The sequence below is a fragment of the Anopheles funestus genome, chromosome 3RL, assembly GCF_943734845.2.
Source record: "Anopheles funestus chromosome 3RL, idAnoFuneDA-416_04, whole genome shotgun sequence".
NCBI classification, from domain to species: domain Eukaryota; kingdom Metazoa; phylum Arthropoda; class Insecta; order Diptera; family Culicidae; genus Anopheles; species Anopheles funestus.
Window position 1 is genome coordinate 8,037,328 of NC_064599.1, and position 25,260 is coordinate 8,062,587.

General features: G+C 42.4%; 1 protein-coding gene across 10 annotated transcripts in view; it reads right to left on the bottom strand.

Annotated features, from left to right (window-relative positions):
* Positions 1-25,260, bottom strand: part of LOC125770632 (potassium voltage-gated channel protein Shab) — a 94,691-nt gene that overhangs the window by 67,347 nt on the left and 2,084 nt on the right. For 7 of the 10 annotated variants that reach the window (XM_049440491.1, XM_049440497.1, XM_049440495.1 and 4 more), the window contains exon 2: positions 16,805-17,976. The gene's annotated coding sequence lies outside the window, so the exon portion shown is untranslated. The remainder of the gene's footprint in view (positions 1-16,804; positions 17,977-25,260) is intronic. The other 3 variants (XM_049440493.1, XM_049440494.1, XM_049440492.1) reach the window with 1 other exon arrangement.

A 25,260-nucleotide genomic window follows, 5' to 3' on the forward strand; every position in this document is an offset into this window, starting at 1 on the left:
CCGTCTGCTTCGAATCGCGTGTCATCACCTTCGAAAGCGTGCCATTACGGTTGAATCGTGTTCCACTACGTTCGAATTTGACAGCTACTTGGATGCATGTTTGTTGTTTGTTGACAATTTGTCTAGTTTTTAGCCATTTGATGAAAATTGTTGTCAAAATGTAATTAATCCATAATTTATTCGTTTAGCTATCGAAAATCGATTTAAAAAAATACAATGTTCGCGAATCATGTACCAAAAGTGTTTGTTATGTTTTGGGTAAATCGATCCATTCAGCTCGAGCTGTCAAATTCGAACGTAGTGGCACACGATTCAACAGTAGTGGCACGTTTTCGAAGGTGATGACACGCGATTCGAAGCTGACGGTATGCGGTTCAAAGCAGATGGCACGAAATTCGAACGTAGCTGGAAACAGGTGTAAGTTAGTTAGATGTGTTCTCTCTCTCTCTTTCTCTCTCTCTCTCTCTCTCTATCTCTTGTTGACTTTAACGACTTGTAAGGCTACATCGGCCATTTCTGGCTTACTAGACTTATTTTTAACGCTTAGCCGGATAGTCAATATTTGACTAATTGGAGACGGTCCAGATGGGATTTGATCCCCGGCCTGCCGTGTGGACCGGCGCCGTTTATCACATAAACCACCCGGATGTGTTGTCTGGAATGAGCTTGACTCAACAAAGGAATAAACGGTTTCAATCGGAACGGCGCGCGAAGATCACGTTTTTCTCTCGTATCGTTGAAAAACCTCAAAATTCATAGTCGTGAATTCATAGTCATTTTGAGGCTTTTAATGTATTTTTCAAAAAAAAAAGTTACATTACTTCAATATTGCGTTTGCACGAACGCCAGCAGTTACATACATTTAATTGAACTTAATCGATACTATTATACAGAAAGGTCACAACCATAGCCACCTGCCCATCCTTTGATAGATGGGCGACAATTTGCATTAATTTTACAATCAGGCAACAACCATCTAGCCGTGGGTGGCGAAAGTACAAACGCTCAGTGTGGTTTTTTGTATCAAAAAAAGGAAAAAACCATCGATTCTTCAATAACACGAATTGCGTTTAATTTTCCTGTCGATTTTCAACCCCCTGATCTGAACTGATCTCACTCAATAATTGGGCAAACATAATTAAACCACAACGAAATGCAGTAAGCGAGAGAGAGTGAGAAAAACGTTGTAGAAAGTGAGGGGAATGAGGGAAAAAACACGACCCGTTGAACCCAGCATACAACCAACAGCAAACATTCATTAGGTTTGCATTTTTGATTAATGAATTTCGATTCAACTTCAACGCAAGTACGATCGAGAGTGCTATTATGCAACGCTTTTATGCCGTCTGCCATTTTGTGTGAGTTTTTGTGGTTTGGAAGGGTGCTTCAATGGGCAAACAAACAAAAAAACACACACAAAACACAAAAGAGTGATGCGACAAAATTGCAATCGAGATGATGAGTATTGATTCATTATTGATGACAAAAAAATGGGCGATGAGTTGCATTACGATTGCTAATTTGTTTACCGTGTGGCGTTTACGCAAATCAATTCCACCCAACCAACGTTGATATAAATTCTAATTTTCCTTCTTTTTTTCTCATTTAAAATCACTTTCAAATTAAATTCATAAAATTGATAGTTGATACAAATTACAGTAAAAGTAAAAGTTTCGGAAGATTTGTCTTTTATACATGTTTCCATTTCACCCTGCCACATATAATCACCCCACCATAACGAAGTACACAAAAATTGTAATTTAGCCAAAAATAGTATCATTGCCCTGCAACATGCCCATCACACGGTGGACACAAAGCTTAATGGTACGTTAAATTGTTAGCATTTTTCGTTCACTGTGGGCTTAAAGTTGGAACCAGTTTTTCCTCCCCTTCCCGGCCGCCAAATCGGACAGTTCAAAGCCATCGAAGAGGAAGAAAGTCATAAAAAGTAAACGCATTTAAACAACAACACCATCATATTACAGCCTTCTTCCGGGCGGCCTTTTCAAGTGTGTGTGTGTTTGTTTCGAATTTCACTCCGTTTGTGCACAACTTTCTTTCCCAAATCGTATTGTTTTCCTTCGTCCGGTTACAGTGGCGTAACAGAAAAAAGGAAAACGATACCAAAAAAAACTCTGGCGAATGTTTGATATTTCGCCCAATGATATCCTTCTGCCAAATATCGCATCCAGCATCGGTGGCACGGTGGGAATAGCCTGTCCGGGCATAATCCACCCACCACCGACCGATATTTGCGATATGCCATTTTAGTTTTTTAGTCGCTCGAAAATTGAACTTAAAGAAGAAGAAAGAGCTAAGGCAAAGAATAAGAGTAAAAAAAGCCAACAGCAACATAATACTGTTTGGAAAAAAACAGTAAATTGTTGTTCAATAAGGTGGGCCCTTATTGTGTTTTCCGGCACCTCGGGAAAACCCTTAACGAGGTCGATTACTTACGAGCCTTGGTGCCAGTGCTGTCCACCCTTGTTGCATGTGCCGGTGTTATGTTTCCTATTCGTTTGCTTTCATTTTGTGATGCTCTCTCTCTCTCTCTCTCTCGTGCGACAGGTAGTGGAAGTTTGGTTTGTTTGGATGGGCAAAGGGATCATTTTAAATTGTATTCAAGTGTTTCGCGTAACAATATTTATATCTTTAGGGCAACCTTACTTTTGGGTTGAAACAATTTTTGAAAATTACAAACAACTACTGCTCACTTTGTCGAGATGCAGCGTAGATTAAGCTTTCAAAAAATTCTGGAGACTATCTAGGAAAGTATTACTATTTATTAACTTGGAACTAAAAATCCAGGCATGAAAATTAAAATAAAACGTTCACCAAACCAAAGTCACCTGCATCTCAGGGGGCGATTATTTTCAGCAGCGGTCCGAATGCCTTGAACTCGACCTTTTTCCCTCGGTCGGACTAACGAGTCGCGTTGACAAAACAGAGACCGAACATGACCCATAAACCTTCCACGTCTAATCGTTCCAATCGTGCCTTTTGTCGTGCCTGGGTCACCGTGTACGCGGATTCGCCAGAAGGCAACCAGCGAACGTTTGTAGCGGACAGCGAATAAACTAACTTATGACCGACAACCGCCAGCTGGCCCTGATTCATATAGTGTTTCCAAGTGTGTGTGTGTGTGTTTTGAAAGAAAATTTAAGCCAAGTCTTTGAGCCAACTCGCCGTGGTGGCGCGATCGACGAATGTGGGTTGATTATCATAAATATTAATAAAACCAGCCAACCTTCACCGAGAACCACAGTTCCTGGCCCATTGGACGATGGAAGGCCAAAAATCGATGTGCGGAAAGCCCCACCCCTTGTACGCCACCATATGAAGAGGGAGGGGGATGTATAGGGGGAGGAAAGGATATGGAAATGCTATGGTTACGGTTTCGCATCCAAGAGGTCAACAGAGCACCGAACAACGAAGTGCTGAGAACCCAAGGAGTTTGGAAGTTTGGGGAGAGATTTATGCAAAAAAGTACCACCAATAAAAACACATCAAAGGAAAATGGTGGAACGAGAAGCTCGGGTTGTAAGGCAAAAGGAAATCTCCTTCATACCGCGTGAATGGAGGTGATTATTTTCCCCCACTCCCAACCATCCACCCCCTTTCCCAACTTTCCACAAAAACCCACCACTTATTCGCCCACTACGAGATCGTGATTTTCCTTTTTTCACCCCCATTCCGATAGTAATACGAACTTTTTGATGATACACACTCATGGGGCCGATCAAAACGCACAGCAAAACGGAAACCGTTGTCTGCCAAGCAAAAAAAGAAAAAAACGAAGTACGACGCACTCTCCGGTCTGCCGATAGAATTAGCTAAGAAGCGTTTAGCGGGTGAATCAAGAACCGACAAGGAAAAAAGGGCTCAACGGGCAGTGCTTGAGATTAATGATAGTCAGTTGGGGTTCGCAACATTGGTTGGTTGCTTTTTATCTTCCGTATTTTTAGGCATGGTGCAATCATGTTTTTTTTCTTTGGTTTTGGTTCTCCCCGCGAATGTTCCATATTCTTTTCAAACTACCGACGATGACTACTACTCATCCTCGTCATGGCATCGGGTAACAATCTTGCACCACAACAGAAAATGCAAAATAGACGAAACATGTTTTTTTGTTTTTGTTTTGTTGTTTGCAAGACAAAACTATGCTCAATCTGTATCGTGATTATTTTGCTTTTGTTTGTGAAGTAAGCAAAAACAAAAAGCGCACTTCATCTTTCCTTTTGTCGTCGAAACGTACGACGCGAGAGAGAGAAAAAGAGAGAGAAAATCGTTCTTTAAGTGCCTTCTGAGCTATTAATGCGTTACACCGGGACAGGGACGAAAAATGGGCCTCAACCGAGGTGCTGAATGGATGTATAACAATCCTTCCAGACAAGGTTGCCACATTTGGTTTTGGGGCGTAATAATACAATTGCTTGCATTCGTATCTCACGCCCTTCTGCACTGCGTTTCTTTTGTTTTGTTTATTTATATGTTTGTTTGTTTCGTGGAAACAATAAAAAAATACACCACCACCCCCCCTCCCGTGAAATGGGGGAAACAATCCATCGCTCATCTTTTCAACTGGTGGAAACAATAGCTCGGCTGTGGCTTGGATAAAAAAAAACCCCAGCGTGGCAACGAACACAATCAAATCTTCTATATTTGAGCTGCTGGGATTTTCTCCAACAAAACAGTTGCGGAAATGGTTTCAATTGCTGTACAGCTAGACGGCAGAGATTGGATGTTTTGTGGAGCAAAAGGAAAGGGAAGGAGAGGTCGGAGAAAGTTCAAAAAACCCCCCGAAGCAATAAGGAAGCGGATGAAATTTTCATGCTTTTCCAGTCCTATTTGAATGGGATTCAGTTTTGTTGGAACATTTCATTCCAATCCTCCCGGATGAAAGCAGCTCGTAAATCGGATCGGAAAATGGCTATCGTAAAATTATTTTTTACCGCAGTTTTAAATTTTTCCAATTCTTTTTATCTCAATAGAAGAAAAAATTTTTTTAATAAAATATATGTTTAAAATATGATTTAAAAATACTTGCAAAAGTATCTATTCTTAAATAGACGTGTAGTAAAGTAAGTGATTGAGGCAGCCGTTTTTTTCTTCACGCGAACCATTTCCACCAACAATCGGCTTGAATCGTTTCTGCGCAGTCAAAGGGTGTGGCACGACAAACAGCAAAACCAGCCGCATGAATGCGACATTCCCTCCCGGACGGCAACAAAGCATCCGCCGACGGCAGCGCAAGCAACAAACAAACTGAAGACGGGAAGCTGGGGCGCTCGTTGCGGAACAAACCGTTGCTGCTTGTTGTCAAAACCGGAACCATAAACCCCCGGTGGACGGTGGTGCAGTCCACAAGTCTTAAAAAGGCAGCGTTATTTGCGAACTAACTCGGTAAAGGATCAGTTCGATTGTGGGCTTGGAGTGACTTGAGATTGACTGGAAGAGCGCTAACGTACGCAGCACGCAGCACAACTAATCGAAACCGGTTGCCTGCAGGGAAAGCGATAACGCGCAACACTTTAAGCATGGTGAAGGCACTGGCAATAGCTGGAGCCAATAATGTGGTGTACGGCTGTGCCACTGGTGTCTTTGGCTCTCCCATCCCACACACACACACATGGGACGTGGAAATGGACAACATCAAAAACAGCAATAGTTAGTGTGAGGGAAGAGAGCAAAAAAAAAACAAAAATCACATCCACCACTGGTTGTATAGTTCCTGTCGCACAATTCACCCACATCGTGGGCAACACCCATTGATGGCGCCTCGGTGAAACACATGCGGAACACGAAATTGATTTGCTTGTTTGTGCCATTTTCGTGCCAAGCTTTATCAGCGATCGGGGAGAACGAAAGGACGAAGCAGAGGATGTGAAACCAAAGAGACCGAGCGAAGATATGAGCTTCGGCAATTCAGGCAAAAGGGAGAAAGCAAAAAAAAACAGATCACCCTCATGACGCGTGACGATGGAAACGCGAAACGATGCGGCAAAAAGGAAAACATTTTCCCGGCCGGTACATTTGGAGCGGTTTTTCTTTCTTTCGAACGAGATTTTTGCTTCTGCCCTTTGGTGAGGGTGGCTGCGAATTGAAGAAGGCAACACCATTCACCTATCGATCGCGTGTGACAGAGGAATATTCGAATAGGAAAGGGTTTTGTTTTTCTTTGTGCGGCGAAACAAAAAACTAAACAATCTCGCTACTCGAAATGGGAAAACGCATACACGGAAAGCGAAAGAAAATCTCTTGTTTGAACTTTTTGGCGAAGTGAAATATTTAAAGATAATCAATCTGGCACAAAATAAAAGAGGGCACGCGTTTTTGGGGAAGCATATTTTTCAAAAACTTAAGCAACATGAGTTATGCTGCCTTGTGGAATAAAAAAAGCATAAACCTCCGATAAAAAAAAACAATCTCCATGTTTGACAATCGGATGTTGCTTTTCCTAACTTTCCACTAAACTCTAGCAGGAAATAGCTTGTCGAAATGTTTCTTCAACTAATCCTTGTACTCCGACAGGGGGGGCCCAACAAATGGAACAACTCAAACAGGCGAAAATATTTATATAAATGACTTCGGGATTTACGTGCGGACGCTGTCATAGCGTATGGTTCAGTTGAGAAAATTAATTGCACATTTTTCGGGTAAATCGATTGGAAATACTGGAATAAATTTCCAGCCCTAGATGTGTGCGTGGGAAGTCACAGGCACGGGTGGTTTGTGTTTGTGCGGGACAACATTTTCGCCGAACGAATACACCCTTTCCTTCCACCCTTTCTTTTCCGCCTTTTCCCACCCCTTTGAAGGAACATGTTAGACGACGGAAGAATGAGTTTTTTATGAGGTCGGTAAATTTCGTCCGATTGCTTGCGCTGCGGTACTAATCTTGAAAAATTTCACATTCACGGGGAGGAAAAAAAACTGAAAGTGGGAGACCCAGGGTGTACGGTGTATCATTTGAAGCCCTTTCTGACATTTATGGTCGCGCGTACGGTACCTTCCCGTAACGTAATGAATGTGTTTATTAGGTGCGCTATAACTGTAAGCTCTTCGATACGTGCGTTTTCGAAAAAGAAGGGAGAAATGGGAGAAGCATAAAGGGAGTGAGTTGTGAAATTACTTTCACCCATCCCCGCTTGATAAATGTCACTCATTCGTAGATGTAATTAGATATGGGTGTAATGGTTTAAAGCTTTCAATTACAAAAACCTATCAAGAATGAAGTTTTGGTAAGCAAAAGTAATTTAAGAAATGAGTTTCTTCATGATTGCTTTCTATTTTTAAAACATTCCGTGCTTACCTCACAGTTTGCAGTTTTGCAGTGCATTTTGTTTGTGCATGGAATAATTTTCAAGCACGAAATAATTCTTCAATAATCGTAAGTGTTTTAATTTTTTGTACTGAAACACCAGGCGTCTCCATCGTATCAGGCGTCTACATCGTACCAGGCGCCTCCATCGAAGCGCACACAGACGGTACACCGTTTTGCAATGCGCTCCATGTGGTAATCATAAAGCGTGAGGCAAATGAAACAAACAACACACAATTCCACTCCAGTATGTGCCAGTAAACTTTTCAGCGCGAAAGTCATCTAACTTTCGCCAGTTCTTAAATGCCATTCAAATGATCTTAACGGTTTGTTGGGTTTGATATGAGCGTACCAAAATTGTCCCGCTCGCTGCACGATAGAACAACTCAGAACAGAAAGGGAACGAATTGGTATAAAAAGTGGTGAAAATGGAAACGCATTTCCACGATGGAGGATGGCGTAGTAGTGTAGGTGGGAATGGAAAATTACAACTGTAATGCTTAGGTCACCTCCATAACATCCCTGTGCGTTTGCGACAAACATGCTGACGTGGTAGTGTGTGTGTGTGTGGAGTGAAAAATAAATTTCCTTCTGCTACAATGAAAGCATCATTTTCCCTGAGTTCAACTCACTTAAGGGGTAAACACACACACGCTTCGATGCACCATTGCATGATCGGGACGATGGGGGTTTTTTCCTTTGTGTTGTTGCTTGCTAGAAAATTCGCTTTCAATTTCCACACACGTCCACATACCCTTGCAGCTTTATACAAAATGTCACCAATGTTTCATTCGTTTCCGGCTGCAGTTTTTCGCTGTCCTAGTTTCGCCTTTATTAGCGCGGTTGTTTAACCATCAAGCCATTGGCAAGTAGAAGAACGTTTCTTATGATTTCTTTCTTCTCTTCTTCTTCTGCACCTCCATTTCCCTCCACACTGGCTCGATACGTCAATGTACGAGCTACTGCACTTTAGCTGGACGGTTTTTGCAATGCAGTTTCCATGTATGTGCTTTTATGTTTCTTCCTTCCTTCTTTGTGTGTGTGTGTGTGTATGTTGTTTTTTTTATTATGTTGCTTCCTCTTAATTTAGTTTCTGCTTACACCGGCGTATATTCGCCCGGAGTGGCATTGTTTTTTTTTTGTTTTGGAATGCACAAAATGGAACGCTGTGTAAGCGTCAGAATCCATTTTTGCCACCGGGAAAAATGGTGGATAACAGGGCCATCACCATCGCGCGAAGTCACTGCTGCACTTAGCGTTACGATTATTTTCGTTTTGCACCAATAAAATGACCGAGCAAAGGCGCAATGGAACGTGCAACTATAAAGGCAAATGAGGGCAATCGTAATTTTCAACAGTTCATTGAATGTAGTCTGGCCACTGGCTGCCATTAGTTGATAGTTTTGTTCGACGTACGCATCCAGCTGGTTACAGTTTTATTGAAAGGGGTTTTTTTTTGTTTTGTTTAGCGTTTTCATGCAACCAAATTGAAACCACACAAATATTAAAATGGAATGCATTTTTTTTCTTCTTAAAATTGATATTGGAAAAAATGGTAACGATGATGTGAGCATTAAAATACAGCTTTTTAGATAATATTAAAATATTATAAGGTTTTTTGGTTGCAGTAAAAAGCATCTCATGCTACTATAAAATCTATAAAATTTTAATTGAATTTGGTTTCAATTTTTGAACCAAACTATTGCACACAAAAAAAATCTTCCCTTATTGTGCAGAACGAATACGTGTTCAGCATACGTGTGGAAAAAAAGAAAAAAAGCAAAAATTTAATTCTTCCATGCATATCATTTCATCGTTGAACCTCTTCCGGTTTTGCCAGTGAAAGGACAGCCACGACTTAAGCAAAACCACACCGGTACGATGGAACCGGACTTGGTGTGCTTGCATTTCCCTTTGTTTGGATGGAACGAAGGAAAATATATTTAAAAAAAACCGGCCATAATTTTTCCGCCTCGATGCATAAATATCAACATTTATGACATGGAACCATTTGCCGACTGTACGCTGAAAGGTGAGAAAATGCACACAGACTCACCTGGTGGAAAAAAAAACCTTGCAAATGGCGACCGGGTAAGCTTTCGGTTCGGTTTCGTTGCATGCCGTGGGATGCATGTGGGATTGAAAAATGCCTGAAACCTCAAAATGGGGGGACAAAATACATTTCACTATAAAGTGCACCAACCATGCGGGGGGTAAAAGAAAATAACAATTTTACACATCTCGAAACTGGTTAGCGCGTTGGTAAGGTGAGTTCAAAATAGTTTTTTTTTCCAACGTACGTGAATGGCTTTTTCTCCCATTCTCGGATTGACGGGGAATATCGGAAATGAACATACATAAAAGCGTACAATATGCTGTGACGCAGTGTGCATAACAATAGTGACAATAAAAACAACACGATAATAAGCACGAATGGCTAATGGGAAAAGGGGGGAAAAATGAAAAGTGGAAAAGTGCTGAAAAAGGAACCATTTATGCAAAACTCAAAGGTGTTAAATGAAAGTTTATGAAATGTTTCAAAGCGTCTAGCGTCATAAAAACTACCTTTTAATAGCTGTTTTTATTTCTGTTTATTTATAAATAAACTATATTGAACTAGGTATATATATACCTTATCGTTTATAGACTTTCTTTCACTTTATTTTACTGTACTTTATTGAGCGAGCAATCATATTGGAACTTTTTCTTTTAACAAACTTCAAAGACTTTAAAAGCCGAAGCAAGTCCATTGAAATGCCGTGCAGTTTTACAAGATTTATGCATAAAAACCCCATCCCATGTAGCGTGTTGGTTGTACCGTTCGAAAGTAGTATTTAAATCATCACAACCACTTCCACACGCTCGTATTCGATGAATCTGGATACGCGAAACGCTTTTTCCCCGTTTCAAGCGATTCCACTGTAAATAATATTCTCTTTAAGTTGCTCACGTTACTCGGCGGAAAAATAAACAAAGCACGATCACAATAAATAGCCAAACTGGCGTAGTAATGGCGAGGAGTTTAACTCAATTCGATGCTTTTGTTTACGCACGTGCTGAGTTGCAATGTGGTTGGTGTGCGGGGGTGCGCAAAACCCATCGCGAATGACGCGCAGTACGGAAAGGTCAAAACAAAACGTTGAAGAACGCGTTTTAAAACATAACCAGTTTCATGCACGAGAAATAGGTTGAACATAGAACATGAAAACTTACTCCAAGAAGTGTGAATGTGTAACCTTCTCCCGCTACGGTTAAGTGTGTAGAGTATCTTTTTATTATAATGTAATTGATCATGTATCTTTTGTAGCTTCGTTTCCCATTAATCCCACCAATATGGGGGTAACGAAACAACCCTCTGCCGCGAGACACGCACGATGTGGCGGGTGCAATTCGGGCGGCATAAAACATTGCGCGTTCTCTTTTGATCCCAGAGCACTAAACAACAACAACACCTTGCGCGCCCCGAAAGCCGCCAACACGGAGCAGAGAAACCGTACACTGGGGGTCCCGGTGCTCGCGGCCGATTCATTTGATTGAGTGTATTTTTGGAAAGAGCGTGTGAAAGAGACCGGCAGCTGAATGTCTTAAAATATCCTGCACAAATCGGTACACTATCGGTCGACCACGAACGAAGGAGCCGCGAACGCAATTTTGCTTCACCACAACCAACAGCGCTCGGTGATCGGTGACGAGTTTTTCGCCGTTTTTTGGGGAGTTGGGGAGATTTTTTTTCTGGTTTGCCACGTGGGATAGCATGGGCAAAATGCAATGTTTCAATCGGTTCGCAGGGGTGAGGTCACAAAGAAAGACCCTCACGGTGCAACATAATTTACCGAAAACGGCTCAGCTGTGTAAGGCCCCTTGTACCGGTTCCCTAGGCCGAGGCTATTTCGAGAGGCACTTTGATTTACGGTTAGCGACCTTCAGCACATGCTGAAGGTTGCAAATAAGACCAATCTATGCGAGAAGCAGTGTTTAGGTCAGTGTGCATTGATTTTTCCATCAAAGAAATAGTGGTCGTGCAATATTCCTTTAGGTTATTTTGAAGTTGTAGACCATCTTTTGAAGCTTTAAAAACTTCAAATAATTTTTTAAGGATTATTATTATTTCTTGAAGAAGGTTCGTAAGGATGTTTCAGTGCAAACTTCTTGCTTCAATTATTGGAAAACTAACTGTACGGTACAGACCTGATGGTAGCTCCGATCCGAATGAGTTCCGGGTTATTTTTAGTTCACTTTGAACCCTTCCAGTAGTTACGATGCGTTACGCCGGCATGCGTTGCCTGACATGGGGGGGTGGGGGAAGGCCGCGGGAGATAATGCAGGGCAAAACCTCTTTCAATGGTGTGTGGCTATTAATAAGAACGCTTAATACACTGCGCCCAGCCCAACAGGATCGGGCCGTAGAACAGGGAAAGAGGAAGGCATGGTGAAGCTAGTGGTATTCATCGATTGCAATCTCGGAAATTTATTACCGCACCCTGTTTCTATCGATCCGATCACACAGCTGGGAAATGCCAAGCGAACGTTCGCTGGAGGAACGCAAAAAGCAAGGACACATACACATATTCAACAGTAACCTCAAAGGTAGACAAAAACCACTCACACTCCGTGACCTCCTGAGAAGCGAAATGTATGTATGAAATCATCCAGTACCGTCTTACACCGACCATGGCACGGTAAAGGTTTCGCCTCTCCCCCTGTTTTGTGTTGGGGAGATAATCCCACTTCCCAAAAAAAGGATCCAAACTCAGTGGCACTTGTAATAATGCTCGCTCGGGCTCCGGGTCGGCAAACCATAATATCGCGGAGATCTTCTACGCCCGCCATTGTTGGTGGATCTTGGTCGCGCTACTACATTCGCGAGCCAGGCAGCAACTTCACACGTACACGGTACAAATTTCATAAATCACCCAAAAGCCCGCTCGGCCATAACTTTAATTGTGTCGACGATAAAGTCAGCTTACGGGTACGGGCATAAAACATTCGCCATGATAGAGTACCCGCCGCCTCCATCGTCCACTGGACGGATACAAGTTTTGGGGCTAATTGGTGCTGAAATCCTTTCCCACCAAGCTGCAAGCACCAAGTTGTCCAGTGGAGATCCAGCTTTTTGAGGATGTTCCGCTGTCCTGTTGGAGCAATTCGTCTACAGACGAACATTTTCCAACATTCCTCACAACCTAATAACGATAATACCATTCCAAATTGACAGTCCAACTCAGGTACTCGGTTTGCTTCATTGTGCACAACACAGTGAATCAGGAAGCAGGAAACGACTCATCGTTTTTTTGGGACTTACTCACTCAAGAAGCGTGATGAAAAACTCATTCCTTCACAAGTGACGCGCTAGGTAGCGTAAATGGAACTGCAGCAAACCAGAGTTGAATTCTTGGAGGAAACATTAGACACAAAATGCTTTGCCTGTGTGTAGTTCCCTTTTTTTTTTGCTCCACTATCCATCTTCAAAGAACCACAAAAAATAAGTTCCCTGGAACAAGTGCCGGAAATAGACGAGAGCGAGAGAGAGAGAGAGAGAGAGAGAAGAAAAAGGGCGCAAATTTACGAAGCGTGCAATGCACGGGTATGATTCCAGCTTTTCTGCTCGGCTTTAGCTCTTGAAAATCCATCAAAGCCCAACCAACACAGGGTGGGGGGAAACGGCTCGACTCAGAAAGTCGACAGAAACGTACAATTGGATGGGTTGTTTCGTCCTGCGGCTGGGAACACCGGCAAACCAACGAGACGATGGAACGGGGGATTATGTTTCAAATTGTGCCCATCTGCCGGTGCGGTGGAATGTGGTGCTGTCTATTCTCATTCCGGCCGAAAGTGGCAGCCAGCATGAAAGTGAAAATTACGCCGACATTAAGGGTGGTCTAACAGCGTCAAAGGGCACAGAGCGCGTTGTGCGGTAACAGGAGATAATTATCTATCTTCTGGTGCTTTTTCTGCATAGCCTTGCCCTTAGAGAAGAACTCTTCACATCCATCCTTCCACCGGGTGGGTGTGTGTCTGAGTTCATGTACGTACAAAAGGCGGAAAAGGGTACGGAGAGAGACGGAGAAAAAAAAGAACACAATTGAAACATAAAGAGAGATGTAAAAATAAAAAAAAGTGGAGAAAATCACAACGGAACCAAGCAGAAGATGAGTTTTATTCTTCCGGCTGCTACATTTACTGTGGCGTTTCGTCATTCCATGTAGATTTTCTTTATCATTTTCATCATTTTTTTCCCTAGCATTTCCATTTCGGCTGCTCCGTTGCCAGCAATAAAAGGAAACTCTTTATTCTACACAAAAAACCCTTGCGCCCATGGCACACTGCCGCCAACCGCGGCCAGTTGGGTGAAGATTATTTCATTCCAGCTAATGATGAAGAGTGTAACCAAGGAGGTAGGGAGGAGCAAGGAAGGGCAGCAAAACTAAAACTAGCTGATTTCACCATGAATCCACCAGCGAAGTCGTAGATAATAGACACAAACTTGGCTGGAGGGGTTTTTGGTGCAAGAATTAAATACACCAGTACATTGCATTTCATTTCCCGAGCGGATTAAGAAGTTTTCTCGTATTTATGATTTTTTTTCTTTCTGTTGCTGCCGTTTTGTTCCGTACGCCATTTAGAATGTGAGAAAAGCGCTTCATGAGCTTTTTATGAGCGTTACCGGAGCGGAAACGGCGCTGAAGCGGAAAGCAATGATCTGCCATAATTTTCCCACTAATCTGCACCATTGCAACGGAATCATACAAACAAACAAATAAGTGCTACTTAGGTGAGGTCCCCCGATGGTTTAGTGGTAGTGATGTAGGTCGCAGCACACGACAAGATCGCTTTCAAATCCTCTTACAGGTAGGTGCAAAGATGCAGCGAGTTCGGAACCGAGTTCAAACAGGTTCAGTAGATTCAATCCGAACGTCTATGGCATCTATGGGGCTTTGTTGAGGAATCGACCGGAGTCACCGAACCTACTGGACCTACGTCTACTTGTACGATCGATTCTGTTAGGCGCAGCAACTCGATTGTGAATTAGTGATGGGAACTCCGTATTGGATTCTTGATTACACTCCGACGTATAAAAACCGGATACAACTCCGGCAAAAATCCGGAGTTTACTCCGGAGTAATTCAAAGTTGACTCCGGATTACTCCGCAGTTGATTCCGGATTACTCCGCAGTTGACTCCGGATTACTCCGTAGTTAACTCCTGATTACTCCGGAGTTGACTCCGGATTACTCCGGAGTTGACTCCGAAGTACTCAAGAGTTGATACCGCATTACTCTGGAGGTGAATCCAGAGTTTACTCCGGTGTGATCCGCAGTTGACTTCGGATTACTGCGGAGTTAACTCCAAAACACTCCAGAGTTGATATCGCATTACTATGCAGCCGACTCCGGAGCTGAATCCGAAGTAAACTCCGGAGTAATCTCTAATTTTAACTGTGTAGGTAGCATTCCATCACTAATACCCAGAGTTGGCTATCGAGTCAAGACCACATTTAGTAGTTTTATAAATTTATTAAAAACTTCACAATTCATATAATCAATTACTATTCACAAGGGAAAAAACTAACTCATGTGAATGGAGTAATATTGATAGTTTTACTGGAACTGGAGAATATGAAATATCGTCCTGAAATATCGCATTCTATGCCAAGAAAAGTAAGGGTCCATGTTACTGCTATCACTCGTCATAGCTTCATTCAGTCGTCTAACGCTTGCCACCGTAAAAAAATTGAGTACCATGAACAGGGTGCCAAGAAAATAATCCTCCCCAAAAAGACCGACACAGCACTAGACTGTATTTCACAACCCTTACCCACCAATATACTGTTTGGCGCTTGCTTTACGGATTTATTTTTCCACTAGTATCGAGTCATTTCCGAAACACAATATCTGCATTCATGCGGTTGTAATGCCATCGGAGATGGTACGGTTTGTAATAAAACCGCACAACAGTGCGTCCGTGGCAAGGAAAACAGTGGGAAACTCTCGGTAAGATGATATCCCTTTTTTCCCGTTCGTTGGTGTCCCATATTCACTATTGCAAACGCTCAAGGATTATATACTTGGAGTTGCATCAGTTTGACAAGAATTCCCAACGAGAGCGCACAGGCAAAGGACAAAAGTTCCGAAAGTAAATGCGGATGTCGTACATCATTCCCGGTTGGGTTCGTCCCGTGCATGCTAGTGGAAGTGTTTCTTAAGGGCGCGTATCTACCGCCCCAAAACGCATCTAGGCGAATGGTGAAGAAGTTAAACAAGAGAGAGAGAGAGAGGGTTACATTCCCAACATTTGCAAACGCTGCCAAGGCATCGCTCCAACAAAATCTCCAAGGTGTACGTACGAGTGCGCCCAGTGCTTCAACTGGGTTTCGGTACAGGGTCGTCACTTGCAATTGCGATACGGAATAGCTGAGGACATCTTCTTCGTGCTAGGCGAAATAAAGAGTATTCCGTTGAACTCTTGTGCACCAAGACTGTTCCATTCCTGACGTGGCCAATAAAACGTACGACCCCCAAGCAAAAAGGGGTAGAATGGTTTGGGGAGGGAAATGGCATAAAGGATCTTGTGCTACCAGGTCGAGAAGGAAGCTAAAGTTCATACCCTTTACAGCACACAGTCATGCTCGCGAACACACACACACGCACAGAAAAGACACTAGGAGAGGTATTATCACTTTGCCTCCCAATGGGACCATTTTTGTGGTCACCCAACGCCGGGCTATAGTCGGTATTGGTTGGGTATGGCAATGGTTATGGTTTCTTTTTTGGGGTTTTCCAAACCCCGTTTCGTTCTGGCAGCAGCGATACGACCAGCTTTATGACCTAGTAACTGGAACTAGCCGGAACGAAACTATAACCGACGACATGTATACATTGTAGGGCATAAAAATGGGAGGTCTATCTAATTTAAAAGCGTAATGGTAACTATAGACGGAAAATAAAAATGTGCATCAAGCATAATCCATACGGAAAAATGTAGATTGGGTTTTTGGCGATATTTTGCTTTATGTTACCATCAGAGTTAATAGGAATATTTTATTTTCACAAAAAAAATAAATTATATAAATCTACAAAAATTTTCCAATCTGCAATTAACCCTTGTGGATGGATGATGAAACTTTACAATGTTCGTCAATACGCAACATCATTAAATAATTGTCGGATAAACCACTTGCAATCCATTTTCGAACACCAGATTTCATCAGTAATCTTGTCATGCTGCAATTGCGATCAATGGCTATCAGGTTTTCAGCGATGATTATTGGATGAGCCATCTGTGGCTTTGTGTGGCCACTGTCACCAGCATCGATTAAACGTTAAATAATGCAATCAGCAACATCCTCGTTTAACGGCCGTTTTGATCTCATTTATTTTTAAAATGTAATCACGTTTGCTTAACAAATGTTCCAATCGTTGTGGCTATAGCAATAAATGTGAAATATACAAATAAATGTTAATAAAAAAAATACAAAATACTTACTTAATTTTATCTCCGTTTTTTTGTCTTCGATTTCGTCTCACGTCTCACTGCAACACACACATTAATTCTTCTCTTTCCGTCGCAAACTTTTCGCACCTTTCTTCGGTGTTTTGCTTCACACTTTCAACCATTAAATCTAACCCTGACATTATCACTCGCAATGCGCCCTTCCTAGCTGGCCCTTGGTTGAAAGGGAGCTTTCCTTTTTTGGTTGCACGTTGTGACACACTACACCACGGAAACACTCTCACAAACACACGCACACACACACTCTTGCAGGCACACTTACACCGAAAGGTATTATGCTAATGCACCATTTAATCAATCTCCTATCAAACGTTGCCGGAACACTGCAAACACTGGTCACATGCCGCCGCCGTCGTTTCGATTCTGGGGCGACGTATTAAAGGAAACTCCACCCAGTCGTGAACGAAAAAAAAGGACGCACGCATTACACTGTAGCGGGAAAGGGACAAGGAAACAAACGGGTGATGAAAGAGTAAAACTAAACTTGTATAAAAAGAAGCTAGCCGCTCAATCACTTTATCTAATGGATAATTTAACAACACACTCATAACACACCCGGCACACACGCGGAACCTTCCCTTTTCGTACAACGGGAACTCTCTCTCTCCCTCTCTACATTACACTAAAACTGTACTCTCTACTTAATTTATCTGTTTACAATAACAATTGGTTGAATTGGGTCTTTCAAACCCAGAAGAGAAGGAAGATTTTGAAGATTTTGATTGTAATTTAATCGACCTTCGAACAGACTACAAGAAATTCATTTATTGAGAAACTAACTAGTAGAAGACTTAGACGTTAAAAATAGTTCATCGATTTGCCACACCTTCCGTGATCAGGACTTCCGTAACGATAGCGAATGATTGGGTTTCGATACAATCATGCTAAAAGTCTCAAAAATTACCACACCCTAGACAATATCCACCCTGTGATGATGATGTTTTCATTTCTTACGCATACATCATCACAATATAACATCATAATTTAATGTCTTAGATACTCAAGAAATTGGGCAAATAATATTGTCACTAGCTTCGCTTCATTCATCACCGTTAAACATTTGCATCAGGTTCATTCTTAGGCATCTTCAATTTAATTCCTCGCTTGAATTCTTGGAGTTACGGCGTCTAATAGTTCCAGCAGCACTGTTGAGAAAGAATTGGAGAATGAAAAAAAATATATTAGCATATTGGGCTGACACATTTATAATCATAACATGAAGATTCACATTTCAATTTATTATTCTGATACGTATGTCAGATTGTGAATTGTGTTGAAAGCTCTCTCTTCTCGCATCTGATAATAATTCGCCATCGCGTACGTACATGACGAATGTTCACGGTTGGAGGTGTTGACTTAACGGCGGACACATTTTGTCAAATTGAGAGCAATAGTATTAGTGACTTGAAATGAATATTAATAAGTAACATCGGCGTGCCGAAAGGGGGAACATTACGCAGTCCTTTCGCACTAACTCTATTAAATGTAATGAGTAACTGGGAATGCAAATTTCCTCATTGAATTCATCGTTCACACACCACAGCGAGATAATCTTCCACCTAGTTCCGGCGGGTGGGGAATCATGGGGTCCCTCGGTCTTGAATGTTGATAGTACCTTCCATTGTCGATGGAGAAGCTTTATGAGCTTTTATTTTAATTATAAATGTTTCAATGTGTACATCCAGTATAAAGAGGATACAACTCGGAATACTATCAAAGTGTCGTCGCTTCATGTTTCCGAACATGGTGGAACATGTTATTTTTTTCCGCCATGTCCGTGACAGTAAGCGAACCAAAGCGGGGAGTTTAAGGGCGTGCAACAATTATCTCTGCCGGACACCAAATGTCACCAGAAACCCAGCCTATTTCGTGTGCGTAACGATAGGACAAAACGTGGAATCTATTGCAAGAGCTTTGAGAGCCACAACCACAACCGTATCGATTCCGACGGTCCGTTTTTGTGGTTATGTACCACGGACCGTACCATCCTCGATTCGTTCTCATCCCCCAGCAGTAGAGTGGAGTCGTGGAAATAGAATGCTAATTGTTCGAGCGTGAAATTACAATTTGCCCTTCCACTACAACGCCATTTCGATTGCACACTGTGTTGAAGCATTCGCAACAACCAACATGGCAATGGCCGCTCTCGGTTGGTCCGATTCCGATTTGTCCCGTAACGTCGTTCCCGTACGCCAGGCACGACGGGTATTGTATCGTGCCGGTATGCCATTCGCTTTCGTACCCCGAAAAAAACAAAAAAACTTCCACCGCCAACAACTTCGTAATTAGTGCTGGTCGTTCGGTATCGGTTTACATTTGCAAAGCAGATTATCCTCGCCGCCTAGGTTCGGTTCGGGTGTGTTGATTCCTCTATATACGCGCTGCTTATCATCTTGAAAGCTACCGGTAGCCATTGTGTGAAGACTTTTGCCTACGCGTGTTTGACACCTTTACCATATGCGGCACTATGCGATCTATGTGGAATCTATCCGTATATTTTTTTTTGCTGTCTTTACTTTTTGTTTTCCAGCACAAGGAAAAAGAAGAGTAAACAGTTCGACACGGTGGAGCCGTTTACGAATATTATCTTTACCACCCATCCGGTGCGTCTTGTATAATGAAATGCGATAACGAGACGTGCGTGTCTCTCTCCGTGTGTGTTTGTGTGTGTGTAAAGCCCTTTTTAACATAACGCCGCTTGGCAGTATTTTCACAAACAATTCAAGAAACCGTACCTTCTACGTTCCTTCTTGGCCCAAAAACAACACACTCGCGCTAGTGTCCCTAAAGTAAACAAGTGAAACTTTTCAAATTACAGCTACTGTAAATGGAGCAATCCTGGTCACGGCACCGCACCATGCCACAGGACACATTTTTCGATATTGCCGTGGAAAACGGGAAGAGAGGGAAGGGGGCGAGTAGGGGGAGGGTGATTGGAGTGGTATGGAAATATTGGAATTCCCGTATACTGTTCCCGTACGAGAAGCCCCGACGGGGTAGGGAGTTTTATGTCCCTTTGGCAAGCCTTTAACCGTAAGGGGAAAACAATTTATTTTCGTAGCAAAACCAGAAAACACAAACACACTGTAACATGGAATTGGAATGTGTGTTACAGCATTGGGTGTGTAACACGCAAAACCAGAAAACATCTAACCGAATCGATTGTGAATCGAGGAAGACAACAAAAGAAACTACGGTACAAGATTGGTAACGTGAAATGAAAGACTTTATTAGGTATTCCCATATTAGGTAGTACAATACTACGGGATATGAGGTATATTGGAAAGTCTATTACTTTGCGTACAAAATAGGGTTATTTAGGGAACACACCTGTCCACATATCCCCGCGCTAGTGAACATAATTACCATTCTTGTCAATTATGTTAGGTTACGTCCCCTTCGTACGCCGATTGCATTGTCATACAATGGAGTGTAGAAATCTTTATTGAATTTAAGCATGAGCTTATGACCTCCGTACTACGGACCGTGTATGTGTGTCAATGTGTGTGTGTGTGTGTGTCCTTACTCCGTACGGCATTCGTAACACCCCATCAATTCTCAAACCAAACACGTTTGGTTCCCACCCCCTCGTATAAAGGGGGGTTTGGGGGTTAGGTGTTTTTTTCCTCCTTCTTCCAAACCCCGGTTTCGCAACATGATCGTATCCTGTGTACCGCAACACAACATACCCTAATCGATTTTCCGGTCACTGAACTTTTCCATTCCCCCATGCCCCGGGAATGGAGACGCATGGTCGTCGACAGCCATCGTCGTTTCGTGAGTGTGTATGTGTGTGTGTGTGTGTGAGACACGCTTCAACAGCCGGATCTGTATACTGTCTTTCTGTGTGTACGATTGTAACCCCCGGTTTAATCACCAAAATGGAATCTAGATATGGTATTTTCCACCATCTCCGACCAACCCCAATGTGTGTGTGAGTAATCCATGCTTTTTTTTTTGCTTTTTTGTTTGTTATTATTTAACCCACAAGTTCTGCTACCGTTCTGCTGTTCGATACGATGCGAAAGATCGCATTGAGAATGGGTTCGATAATAGAAAACTAACCGTAGGAACCACAAACACAGAACGCCGGCAAAGCTTCTGCTGCTGATGGGGCTTTTTTCGGGGTTGTGGTCCCCGGCCAACAACCATTCGTTTTGCGAGGTGCGATTGATTGGTGGAAAATGGGAAATTTCGACATTTACGATATGCGTGTGTCGGCTTCTTTTGCTTTAGGACGTAGTTTTGGTGCCCGATACTCGAGCCGAAGCAAAAGCTCTTTTTCATTGTAATTTCTTTTTTTTAATAAACGAGGCTTAAATTTGGAAAATGGTTTTCGTATTTTTTTTTTTGTAAGTTAAGCTCACCTTCTGCATATCCACAGCAACATCAGTATGACTTTTTACTTATTTTTCCCTCACAAAAATTCTCTTCAATCTCCAACCCTACTTGAAAAATCGAAAGCTCATTTCGAGCCGTTTATTGAAGAAACGTGTGTGCGCGTCACGAGAAATGACATTCTATCTTTCGCTGATTGCATCGGCAACGGTTTCGCCCCGGCAAAGCTGGTTTGGCATTTAGCAATGGAGAACCATTTTCGTTCGATCCGAGTTCGATCGTTTCCCAGTTTTCTTTTTTCGCGCGCGTGCAGGAGTCGTCCTTATCGACATTCTTCAGCCATTGGGCATCGATCGTGCCGGCAGCTTTCGCAGGACGAAGCAATCAAAACCGAACGGGTGGGAAGTTGTAAACGAATTAATGTTAACTACCACGTCACGCGCACGTTTCCAAATGGTTCTGACGTAATGCGTGTACTCTCGCGATGGTACGGCTGTCACCCGGTGCACGATAATGAATAATTTTCACTCGATGCCAAGGAAAGCCCTCTCCAGCGCCGATCCAGCGAAAGGAGGGACTTTGTTTTTCAAAGAAACGAAATGATTTACTGAAATTTTGCTAAATGAAAATTCACTTGTTCGAGGACGTTCAGCCGTTTAATTTGGGCCAACTTTTTTTTTGCTTCTTCTAATTGATCGCCAGTTAATAGGTGAGGAGCGGTTAGAAACCGAAACAAGGGCAGAAACTTTCTCCACAACATAACATGATCCCCTTTCTTCTCCACCTCTTTCTTTCACTCTCATTCCCAGTGGAACTGTGGCTGAACATTCCTGTGCTCTGTTTTATAGCTTCCCGCTTTATTGTGGTGTTCCTCCTCCTACCCCATCCCCCTCCCCACCCTCCCAAAACCCCCCGTTCCAACACGAACCAAAGACAATGTTCTGCGCGGGTTTTACGAGTCCGGCGTTATCATAAACGAATTTCGATCGGTACGAAATTGGGGGAGAGCATTTGCCGAAGAAGAGCAAAAAAAAAAAACAAAAGGACGGAAAAACCACTCCAGAGACACGGAGAAAACAAGAGTCGTTACTGGAACATCTCACGGCGATGAGCACTTTCTGTAGAGAAATTGTTTCATCATGTTATGGAGTTGTATCTGGTGTTTCCTTCCTTTTTTTGTGTTTAATGTTGCTTCCACTGGCTCCTTTTGAACCAGGACAAAGGGACCCCCCCCAAACACTCGCTATCATTTCCTTTTCGCGCTTTTTTGTTTTGTTAATGCTTCAAGCGAACGACAAAAAGCGTTCATTATGCTTTGTTTCGCTCAGTGAAATTGCTTTCGAAGCTGTGACTGTAGCGCACGTCGTGCAACAACCGTGTGAAACCGTTTTTGTTTTATCGTTTTTGGCATTTAATCTTCTTACCAGTTGATTTGGTTTTTATCCGCTGTGTTCGCGGGACGGGACGAATCGATAAGTTTGCAAAATATCTTCTCCTTGCTTGTGAGACAGAAACATATAAAGAAAACAAAAAAAAAACGAGGTCGCCAAAAGTAAAATGTATCTCGAAACATTGTAAAATGTCATAAAGCAAGTATATAATTCATAAATATTACTTTACGATACGCCAGCTTGCGATAGCGTATCATTTGGTGCAAATAAAATTATGTTTATTGCCATTGAAGGCAGTAAAGTTTCGATCAATTCTTATGAATTGGAGCATGATGAATGATGAGAGACGTTTTTTTTTCAGGCTGCCTCTCGTTAGGGGAACATTTTAAAAACATCGAGTTATGAGTTTTTTTTGGTATAAATTTTAAACACTCAACAAACTGGTGTGGCATCTAAAAAGAGTATCATGGAAATAGTTTAGTTAAGTGTCGTAAATATTAATAAAAACCCATGCAAAATGTTTGCTTGGTATATTTTTCTTCCTCCCCAAAAACAAATAGTTCGAAAGGTAACTACCATCATGGTCGATGTGGTTGCCAACTTTTACCAGCCGAAAAAAAAATCTCCATTTAAAACGACAACCCAACAAGAGTTGCACTTGCGTGTAAGCTACGATGCCCTGCGACTAGAAAGCATTCATTTGAATTCGAGACGTTCCTATGCCAAAGAAATGCACTTTCCAGCCATGTTCGTTGGCAAAGGTTTAACGCAAAAATCTGGCAATATGTAAATTATTGGTATCCTTTTGCAGAAAATGGAGGGTTTTTTTCTCTTTCTCTGTAGGTTGTCCCTTTGTCTAACCGTTTCGGTTTTGCGATTTTTTTTTTGCCAGCAAAACCATATTCGTGAGTGCAGCAGATATGCAAATTTAGGTCGCAAGCAGGTTTCGCGGTAAAGCGGCAATCAGCAATCATTCGATGGAAGAAACAATAAAACAGCATGAAACGTAATGTATGTGTGAAAGAGTGTGTAATGTGTTTTTGTGTGGTGTTCTAGAATGTTTGCCCAAAGGCAATGTCTTCCATCTCCTTCGAAGACTGATTCCCATGGTCCCATGGTTGGCAAAATTTGGGATGTTTTAATTTTTATGTTGGCACAATCGAACATTGGCAACAAAGAATGCACGATCGAAAGAGATTTTCACTCTAAAATAATAACAAAAAATCGCACAGACACACAAAACAAGCGTACCCCGTGGATGAAACCATATCAAGTTGGTCGATATTTCTACAGTCTTTCCTTTGGAGCTTCTGTGGAGCTTCTTTTTTCCACGCTTATTTGCTTAAGCATACTGCAACTGAACTAGCTAACTGGCTTAGTAGTAGCTGAGATGAGATGCTGGGAAGCATTGGAGAGCAATTCTCCAACAAGGGAAGGACCTTCCGCACGTCATGCTGACATCCTTTACATTGACGACGGCAATGCAGCGAAGAAGTCTGGTACGTCCTTAAGCCCTTTTTACTTCCTTGTACACGACTGTACAAACTATCCCCATGGCGATCAGGACGGACGGTCAAAGCTCGGTAGCACAGTGAAGTCTTTTATGCCCCACTTCCTCGTCCCTAAGTCTCAACAACGCGCCGAGAAGAATTTCGAGGGATTCGAAGAGTTGGTCAAACAAGCCAATGTACCCGTATCCTTTAGGCGTTTCCATTTTTTTTTTGCCGACCTCGCTGTACGCTGCTGTGAGCATCCCCGTGGCGTTTGACGTCACTGATGAAAGCTGAGCAGTTGTACGCAAATGGTACCATTTGTGTGCAGCAGTTTGGTGGATTTTTCCCGCTGACCCTGCGGCATTGTCAAGACAGGTGGGACAATTGGTTTTTGGGGTTCGATTAGCATAGCACCTGGAAAGGCTTTTGAGTACGATTGTGAGAACGATATTACTACGGGACACGAAAGTATTACAAATTGCGGAAATATTGAATCCGTTCCGCGAATATCCTTAGGATCTTCTGATAAATCTTGTTCAGTGATGGCTAAGGAATGACTTGCGAATATATAAACTCGAAAATAACAAAAAGGATATAGAATTGCACTAGTTTCGTACTATTCAGACAACCACAAAACTCGGAGTGAATCTTTCTTTTCAATCAATTCCATCCACAAGTTGTCTTTCCCAAAGACACGATTTGCAAGATCCAATTTTTGGGTGTAAGAAAATTTGGACAACTGGTGAAATTTAATCAAATCAACCAAAGAAATCAACATTGGAGTTATTATACTGAGGTTTCCCTGTAGTCAAGCTGTACCATCATTTGCTCGTGGCTTGTTACAAAAGCTTTGACCTGTTTTTGGGCGCTGACGATGTAGCGTTGCGGAGAGGGGATAAGCTAGGGCGGATATTAATCACGAGCATAGAGATTGATGAGCGTAGATAAATTTTCCGTAGGTACCACCAGCAAAATCTTCCTGCCCTGAGGTTCGAGGGATCGTGGGAAAACTGTTTCGCAAAACGGAAGGTGTCCTCTTGAAATGCCATGCGGTGAGCTTAAATGGAATGTCGAGGGCGAAGGTGATGATACATTATTTCGTGATACCTTCAGGCTGGTGTCATTGCTCGGACGTATACGACTAGTTGCAAGGCAAATGTATGGGATTTGACAGATAAGGTTGCAAGGCCAATTTGGTCGTACGACC